The following is a 9,421-nucleotide window of genomic DNA, read 5'->3' as shown; positions in this document are numbered from 1 at the left end:
GGCTCCCCCCCCCCCCCCCCATCCGCCCCCCAACCACCACCGCTTGTCTTCCGGACAGTTTTACGGCACAGTGTTTGGTTGGCCTGCTTACATTCATTCTACATAGAAATTTAGGATGTCAGCTTCTGGCCTCATGGACTCCGAGCTGAGGAGTCCCCTGGTCTGTCTATCACAGGACCGTACACGTAAGGAGTAGAAAAACCGCAACGTTCAAAATCAGTAATTTTGTGATACAGAAATACACGGATTCACCCAAAACACGGAAACTTTTACAAATTGTCTTTGTTAGTCCTGATGTCTGTGTCAGTGATTCTTTTAGGTTTGGACCTTGACCGAGAGAATTTCCAGTCGGTCTCTCGTCTCTCGTCTCTCGTCTCTCGTCTCTCGTCTCCGGACGGACAGAAGTTCCAGATGATCCGATGGGTGGGGGGGGTCTTAGGCTGTGTGCCCCCAGGGGCCCTGGTCGATTAGTTGTGGGGATCGCCTGGGAGGGCGCGGTGACCCACTGTGCTGTGGGGGCCTCCATCCTTCCGCCTCCCGCCTCCCCCTCCAGGCGATCCCAATTCATTCCAGGCTGACAGTCTCATTGGCAGACGTCGGGCATCACCTAGCGGCCACTGTTACTCTGAAAATGGAGGCCTCAACAGAGGAAGGAAGCTCAGGCCGCCTGCGCACAGCCTGGGGCAACTGTGTCTTCTCCACCGCCCCCGCCCCCACCTCCAAGCTCCCCCCTTCTTGGTTGCCTAGGAAATGGCCACTTTGACGACTGGGCCGGAGTGACCTTTGATCAGGCAGCATAAGTAAGTAAATCAATCAATCAATCAATACATAAATGTAAATACAATACAATTTATGTATTGTATTATGTACAATAAAGTAGTACGGGCGTGGTGGCTCACGCCTGTCCTCCCAGCACTTTGGGAGGCCGAGGCGGGCAGATCACCTGAGGTCGGCAGTTCGAGACCAGCCTGACCCACATGGAGAAACCCCGTCTCTACTGAAAATACCAAATTAGCGGGGCGCAGTGGCACATGCCTGTAATCCCAGCTACTCGGGAAGGGAAACTGAGGCAGGAGAATTGCTTGAACCTGGGAGGCGGAGATCGCAGTGAGGCGAGATGGCGCCATTGCGCTCCAGTCTGAGCAACAGGCGCGAAACTGCGTCTCAAAAAAAAAGCAAAAAACAAAAAAGCAAACCAAAACACAAACAAACTAACAAACACACAAAAAAACACCATTCTCTGTGAAACTGCTTTGTAGTGTGTGTATTCGTCTCACAGAGTTAAACCTTTCTTTTGAATCAGCAGGTTGGAAGGATTTTTTTGTAGAATCTGTCTATGTACATTTAGGAGACCCTTGTGTCGTATGGTGAAAAAATCTTATGTTTTCAGATAAAAACGAGAGAGAAGGTCTTCATGAAACAGCTTTCTGTTGTGTGGATTCCTCATACAGAGTTAAAACTGCCTTTGGATTCAGCAGTTTGGAAGCAGCATGGACATTTGGGAGCCCATTGGGGCCTATTGTGAGAAAGCGAACATCCCCACCCCAGAAATAATAAAGCAGCTCTCTATGATACTGCTTTGTGATGTGTGGATTCATGCCACAGAATTACAACAAATTTTTGATTTAGGAGGTTTGAAGCAGTCTTTCTGTAGAATCCGCGAATATGCCTTTGGGAGCCCATTGAGGCCTACTGTGAAAAACCGAATATCCCCAAATGAAAACTAGAAAGAAGCTGTCTCTGAAACTGCTTTGTGGTGTGTGGATTCATCTCACAGAGTGAAACCTTTCTTTTGATATACCAGGTTGGAAGCGCCCCTTTTGTAGAATCTACAAAAGGGCATTTGGGAGCTGTTTGAGGCCTAGGGTGAAAAACAGAAAATCGGTAGATAAAAACTAACAAGAAGCTATCTGCAAAACTGCTTTGCGATGTGTAGATTCCTCTGACAGAGTTACATCTTTCTGTTGATTCAGCAGATTGGAAGCATTTTGGGGGGGGTGTGTGTGTGTGTGTGTGTGTGTGTGTGTGTGTGTGTGTGTGTTTTGACAGAGTCTCACTCTGTCCCCCAGGCTGGAGTGCAGTGACACCATCTCGGCTCGCTGCAACCTCTGCCTCCCAGTTGAAGGGATTCTCCTGCCTCAGCCTCCCAAGTAGTTGGGGTTACAGGCACCCGCTACCAGGCCCGGCTAATTTTTTGTATTCTTGGTAGAGATGGGGTTTCATCGTTTTGGCCAGGCTGGTCTTGAACTCCTGACCTCAGGTGATCCACCCACCTCTGCCTCCCAAAATGCTGGGATGACAGGCGTGAGCCACTGCACGCGGCCGATTGGAAGCAGTTTTTTGGCAGAATCTTCAAAGGGACATTTGGGAGCCCTTTGTGGCTTATGGTGACACTGAACATCCCCAGATGAAAACGAGAAAAAATGCTACTGGTGAAACTGCTTCTTGACGTGTGGATTCACCTCGAACGGATACATCTGTTGAACCAGGAGGTTGGAAACACGCTTTCTGTAGAATCTGTGAAGGGACATTTGGAAACCCATTGAGGCCTACGTTGAAAAACAGAATATCCACAGATTGAAACAAGAAAGACGCTATCTGTCAAATTGATTCGTGATGCGCAGATTGATCTCTCAGCGATAAACCATTCTTTTGATTCATCATGTTAGAAACACTTTTTTTTGGCAGTCTCTCTGAACGGATTTTTGGGAGCCCCTTTAGGCCTATGGCGAATAACCAAATATTCCCAGATAAAAATGAGAAAGAATGTATTTGAGAAACTGCTTTGCGATGTGTGGACTCATCCTAAAGAGTTACACCTTTCTTTTGATTAGGCGGGTTGGAGACGCTCTCTTTGTAGAGATTCCAAAGGGACGTGTGGGAGCCCTTGAGGCCTATGGTGACAAACTGAATATCCCCAGACAAAGACCAGAGAGAATATTTCATTGAATCTGCTTCGTGATGTCTGGATTTATCTGCCAGCGCAGAACGTATTCTTTGTTTGTTTGTGTGTGTGTGTGTGAGTCAGCAGGTTGGAAATGCTCTTTTTGTTGAGTGTGTGGGAAGACATTTCCAAGCCCATTAATTCCGGTTGTCCAAACCAGATTGTCCCCCCGAGAAAAGCCATGAAGAAGCGAAACGATCTGTGAAACTGCTTTGCGTGACTGGATGCATCTCACAGAGTTAAACCTTTCTTTTGATTCACGTGTTGGAAACACGCTTTCTCTAGAATTTGCCAAGGCATATTTGGGAGCCCATGGAGGCCTATGTTGAAAAATCAAATATCCCCAGAGAAGCAGTAGAAAGAAGCTATCTGTGAATTGGCTTTGTGAGATGTGGATTCATCTCACAGAGTTAAACCCGTGTTTCGGTTCAGCAGGTTGGAAACACTTCTGTGGTAGAATCTGCAAAAGGATATTTGGGACTCCTTTGAGGCCAATGGTGGAAAAGCACATATTTCCTGATAACAGCTAGAAGGAAGCTACCTGAGAAACTGCTTTGTGTGTGGATTCCTCGCACAGAGGTACAACTGTATTTGGACTCAGCGGATTGGAAGCACTCTTTTAGTAGAATCTGTGAAAATAATGTGGGCTGCAATTGAGGCCTAGGGTGAAAAACAGATTATCCCCAGATAAAAACTGAAGAGAGCCTATGTGTGAAACGGTTTTGTAATGTGGGGATTCCTCTCACAAAGTGAAAGCGTTCTTTTGATACGTCGGTTTGGAAATATTCTTCTTAAGGGAATCGGCGAAGGGACTTTGGGAGCCCCTTGAAACCTGTGGAGAAAAACCGACACTCCCCAGAGAAAAACCAGAAATAAACTATCATCGGGACTGATTAGTGATCTGTGGATACATGTTACAGAGTTAAACTTTTCTTTGGATTCAAAATGTTGGAAACACTGTGTTTGCAGAATCTCTGAAGAAAGGACATTGCAAAGACCATTGAGGCCCAAGGGGAGGTCTCTCACTCTCTCTCTCCCTCTCTCTCTCTCTCTCTCTCTCTCTCTCTCTGTTTCTCACTGTGTCTCTCTGTCCGTCTCAAAAAATAAGAAAGGATGGATACATGCATACATACATACATACATGCATGCATGCATGCATGCATGCATACATACAATTAAAAATTAGGAAGAAAATAAAATGAATAACTCGGCCCGGCGCGGTGGCTCAAGCCTGTCATCCCAGCGCTTTGGGACGCCGGGGGCGGTGGATCGCTGGATCACGAGGTGGTCAGATCAGCAGGGCCAGTATGGTGAAACCCCGTCCGTCTCCAGTCAAAAGACCAAAAATTAGCCGGGCATGGTCGTGCGCGTCTGTAATCTCAGCTACTCGGGAGGCCGAGCTGAGGCAGGAGAATCGCTTGAACCTGGGAGGCGGAGGTTGCAGTGAGCCGAGATCGCGCCGCTGTACACCAGCCTGGGCGAGAGAGCGAGGCAACCTCTCCAAAAAATACTACTACTACTAATAAATTAATACATAAACGAATAAAAATGAAAGTAAAATAAAAAATAAAACTAAAAAGGACAAGGAAAAGGAAATAATTAAAAAGTGAGTTTCCGGGAAGAGAGGGAAGAAAAAAAAAAGGAAAGAAAAAAGACAACAGTCCCACAGTGACATAAACATATGCCTCTCGCCTTTCGAGGCGTCAGTGATGCTACGAATGATGCGTAATGTTTTTTTTTAACTTCCTTTTATGTTATTCTCGTTTATTGTTTGACACGAGCCTCGGAGGCCCTCCCTCCCTCCGTCCCACTCCCTCGTTGCCCAGACAACTTCAGGAGACAGGCCCTGGCTGGGCCAGATTGTTCTTCTCTTTGAGCAGTTGTTTCCCTGTCTTTCTTCGTGTCTTTAACCCGTGTGGACTCTTCTGCTCGGATTTCACAGATGGCAGCTCCACTTCCGGCCTTGTTGTTTAGTGGGGGCTTTCCTGATTCTCCCCGCATGTAGTGAAAGCAGAGAGATTCGCCTCTCCCACTCCCCCCCTCTCTTTCTTTGTTGCTTTCTTGCTTTTTCTTTCTGTCTCTTTCTATCTTTCTGTCATGCTTTCTTGCTGTCTTGTTTTCTTGCTTTCTTGCTTTGCCTTTCTTCCTGTCTGTCTTTCCTCTGTCTTCTTTTTTTCTTTCTTCTCTCGTCTTTCTTTCTCGCTGTTTTTCTCCCTCTCTCTCTCTTTCTTCTTTCTTTCTTTCTTTCTTTCTCTCTTTCTTTCCTTCTTTCTCTCTTTCTCTTTTTCTCTTTCTTTCTCTCTCTCTTTCTTTGTCTGTCTTCCTTCCTTCCTTCCTTCCTTCCTTCCTTCCTTCCTTCCTTCCTTCCTTTCTTTCTTCCTTTCTTCCTTTCTTTCCTTCATTTTCTCTCTCTCTCTCTCCCAGCCTCTGAAAGTGCTGGGATCACAGGCGTCAGCCACCGTGCCTGGCCTATTTGCTCATGTTATTTTATTTTTTATGTATTTATTTTCATCTATTCATTCATGTGTATAAATACAAATATTTTCTTTCTTTCTTTCTTTTTTTATGTATGTATGTATGTATGTATGTATGTATGTATTTATTTATTTATTTATTCATTTTTTTTTTTTTTTTTTTTTTTTTTTTTTGAGACGGAGTCTCGCTCTGTCGCTCAGGCTGAAGTGCAGTGGCCGGATCTCAACTCACTGCAAGCTCCGCCTCCCGGCTTCACGCCATTCTCCTGCCTCAGCCTCCCAAGTAGCTGGGACTACAGGCACCCGCCACCTCGCCCGGCTAGTTTGTTTTTTGGATTTTTCAGTAGAGACGGGGTTTCACCATGTTAGCCGGGATGGTCTCGATCAAGACAAATATTTTCATCTGTTTTGATGTATTTTTATATCTCATATTTAGCTAAAAATGCAAATATTTATGCTGTTATTTGTCTTTTCTTTCTTTCTCTCCTTTGTGTTTTTCTTCCCTTCTTTCTTTCTCTGTCTCCCTCTCTATGTTTTCCTCCCTCCCTCCCTCCCTCCCTCCCTGCCTCCCTCCCTTTCTCTCTTGTTCGTTTCTCTTCCGTGCTTTCTTTATTTCTTTTATTCCGTTTCTGTCCTTCTTTTCTGTTTCCTCTGTTTCTTTTTCCCTTCTTTCCTCATTCTTTCTCTCTGTTTCAGGTTTCTTTCCTTTCCATCTCTCCTGTAAAAATGTAACCTTTGAAAAGTGACGTTTCATCATCTTCATTTTCCACGTGGTCTCCCTTTTCTCTCCCTTTTCCTTCCTCCCTCTCTCCCTGCTCCCTTCCCTCCCTCCCTTCCTTTCACCATCTGTCTCTTCTCTCCATTCCCTCCCTCCCTCCCTGCCTCCCTCCCTCCCTCCCTCCGTCTCTGTCTGGATTCAGGAAGAGCCTACGCAATCTGTGTCTCCCTGTGTCCTCAACGGCCCGCGACCGAGTCCTTGCTTGCTGTTTCTCCCTCCGAGATGCCTCTCCGAACATCCACACGCCGTGGGTTGTCTTCTGACTCTGTCGCGGTCGATGCAGAGACAGGCTTTGGGGACCGTTTCTGTGGGGTTGGGGTAGAGGGGCTGCGTTTTCGGCCTCGGGATAGCGTTTCTCGACTCACGGTTTCGGTTTCGCGGTCGGCGGGCCGGCCTGCCATCCGGATCTGTCTTGGTGACGTTCGCGACGGTTGTCGGACTCCATCTGGCGGCCGCTTTTATATCGTTCCCTTGGCTTCCGGAGCTGCGGTGGCAGCTGCCGAGGGAGGGGACCGTCCCCGCTGTGAGCTAGGCAGAGCTCCGGAAACACCGCGGTCGTCAGCCGGGCTGTCCCGGTCGCGCCAGAGCTCTGGCGCGTCGCTTGTGAGTCAGAGCTCGGGCGTGCAGGCTTATGTGGGGAGAGGTTGTCGCTGCGCTTTCGGGCCTGAGCCGGGTGTGGGGCTGCCGGGGTTGGTCGACCAGCACGCCGCAGCTCAGCTCCCGAGGCCTGACCCGCGACCCGCGGGGACCCACCGGGCTTGGGGCGGGAGGCTGGGGACACCCTTCCCGGCCCGGTCGCGGGCCCGCGCGCATCCTGGCCGTCTGAGGCAGCGGCCGAATTTTTTTTTCCCCAAGTCCCCGTGGGGAGCCGGGGACCGTCCTGCCTCGTCCCCCGGGTGCCGGGGAGCGGTCCCCGGGCCCGGCCGCCGTCCCTCTGCCGTGACCTTTTGTTTTCAAGTCCCCGTGGGGAGTCGGAGAGCGCTCCCTGAGCGCGCGTGCGGCCCGAGGGGTCACACTTGGCCGGCCTTCGGTCCCTCGTGTGTCCCGGTCGTACGAGAGGACGGCCGAAAACGCTTCCGAGTCTCGCTCTGGAGACACGGGCCGGCCCCTGCGTGGCACGGGTGGCCGGGAGGACGTCCCTGGCCCGGCGCTGCTCCGGCGTGTGTCCTGGGGTCGACCAGAGGGCCCTGGGTGCTCCGTGTCTGGCTGCGATGGTGGCGATTTTGGGGACAGATGTCCGTGTCGCGGGTTCCCTGGGCCGGCGGCGTGGTCGGTGGCTCGACCTCCTGTCCCCTGGGGAGGTATATCTTTCACTCCGAGCCGGCATTTTGGGCCACCGGGTTATTGCTGACACGCTGTCCTCTGGCGACTTGTCGCTGGAGAGGTCGGGCCTCTGGATGCGTGGTGGGCCTCTGGGCCTCCCGGTGACCCGGCTAGCCGGCCCTGCTCGTGCTGGAGCCGCCTGCTGGGGCCCGTGTGTGCCTGGTCTCTCGTGCGTCTGAGCGTCCCGACTCCCGGTGCCGCCTTGGGTCCGGGTCTCTGACCCACCCGGGGGCGGCGGGGAAGGCGGCGCGGGCTTACCCTGCCGCTGCGCGCTCCCTGCTGTGGGCACCTGGGGCGGCCGTGACAACCCCACTCCCGCTGGCTCCGTGCCGTGCGTGTCAGGCGTTCCTCGTCTCTGCCGGGTTGTCTGCCGCCCCTTCCCCGGAGCTGGGGGTGGTCAGGCTGATCTGCTCGCTGGCCTCCGGGGAGGCTGTGGCTGACTGACCGACCGACCCCGCTCCGGGGTTGCTTTCCCTGATTGATGTGGTGATGTCGTGCTCTCCCGGGCCGGGACCGAGCCGCGGCGGGCGAGGGGCGGCCATTCATGGTGAATGGGACCCGTTCTTCTCGTCCCGCCCGCGGGGGCCCCCTGTCTCTCGTCCCCGCCTGTGAGCGGTGCGTTGGGAGGCACTGGGGTGCGGAACCCGGCCTGACCTTGCTGTCCCGCCCCCGCCGTCTGCCTCGTGGCGTTCGGCGGGGGTCGGCGGGGTCCTCTGACGCAGCAGGCACCCCTCGCTTTCGCCTCTTGTGGTTGTCGCCTCGCGGGCCGCCCCCCTCCGCGGCGGTGGGGGTGCTGTCCCGCCGGCCCGTCGTGCTGCCCTCTCGGGCGTTGCACGAGCGCTGGCTCTGCCTGGGTCTTTTGCGGTGCTCCTGGAGCGCTCCGGGTTGTCCCTCAGGTGCCCGAGGCCGAGCGGTGGTGTGTCGCTCCCACCCCCAGCGCCCCCTCCTCCGGTCGCCGCCACGGTGCCGGCGCGTTGGGTCCTGAGGGAGTTCGTTGGGTGTGGGCCGAGGCGGTCGAGTGAGACGCGCCCCTCCCCCACGCGGGGAAGGGCGCCGCCTGGTCCGGCGAGCGCACGTCCCGTGCCTCCCCTCTGGCGGGTGAGCGCGGGCCGTGTGAGCGGTCGCGGTGGGCTCGGGCCGGCCACGCGTGCGCCGGCCGGCCGCCGAGGGGCTGCCGTTCTGCCTCCGACCGGTCGTGCGTGGGTTCACTGGAGGTGCTTTACCTCGCAGAAAGGAGGTGGGTGGACGGCGGGGGGGGCCTTTGGGGGCTGTGCGCACGCGCGCCAGCCGGGCCCCTGCCCTGACCGTGAACGCTCAAGGTTGCCGCGGGTTTCTTCTCCTCGCGCCACACGCCCCCTCCCTTCCCCAGGTGTCCCCGAGCGCCTCTGTGGGCCCGACGAGGGGCGACTGGCGGGTGGGGAGTGTGACCCACCCTCGGTGAGAAAGCCTTCTCTAGCGATCCGAGAGGCGTGCCTTGGGGTACCGGATCCCCCGGCCTGCCGCCTCTCTCTGCGTTGTGGTAGCGCTGCCGTAGCGACTCGCTTGCAGAGAGCCCTCCCCCGCTGCTCCCCCCTCGACGGGATGAGGCTGGGGAAACGGTGAGGGTTCCGCCGGACCCCGCGGTGGGGGCCGAGCGTGCGGCTCGTCGTCTACTGTGGCCCGCGCCTCCCCCTTCCGTGTTGGGGGAGGATCCCGCTGGGCCGGGCCCGACGTCCTAGCGGATTGGGAAGGCTGCCGCGAGCGGCGGGTGCGCGTGGCACTCCGTCCGGCGCGGGACGCCGCTGTGAGCCGGCTCTCCGCCCGCTCCCGTGCCGAGCCGCGACCGGTGCCGGTGACCGCGTTCGCGTGGCGCGGGGTTGGGCCGCCTGGCTCTTGGGGAGCGAGCCGTCCCCACGGGGGGTG

At 54.3% G+C, this 9,421-nt stretch overlaps 1 long non-coding RNA gene across 1 annotated transcript; it reads left to right on the top strand.

Annotated features, from left to right (window-relative positions):
• The first annotated feature begins 368 nt into the window (after positions 1-368).
• On the top strand, positions 369-5,238 carry LOC140711385 (uncharacterized). Its single transcript, XR_012092563.1, has 2 exons — positions 369-800; positions 1,391-5,238. It is a non-coding gene; the product is annotated as an uncharacterized lncRNA (long non-coding RNA).
• Positions 5,239-9,421: the final 4,183 nt, after the last annotated feature.

This window comes from Chlorocebus sabaeus, unplaced genomic scaffold (assembly GCF_047675955.1).
Source record: "Chlorocebus sabaeus isolate Y175 unplaced genomic scaffold, mChlSab1.0.hap1 unalloc_scaffold_903, whole genome shotgun sequence".
NCBI classification, from domain to species: domain Eukaryota; kingdom Metazoa; phylum Chordata; class Mammalia; order Primates; family Cercopithecidae; genus Chlorocebus; species Chlorocebus sabaeus.
This window is presented reverse-complemented; position numbering and strand designations above follow the sequence as displayed.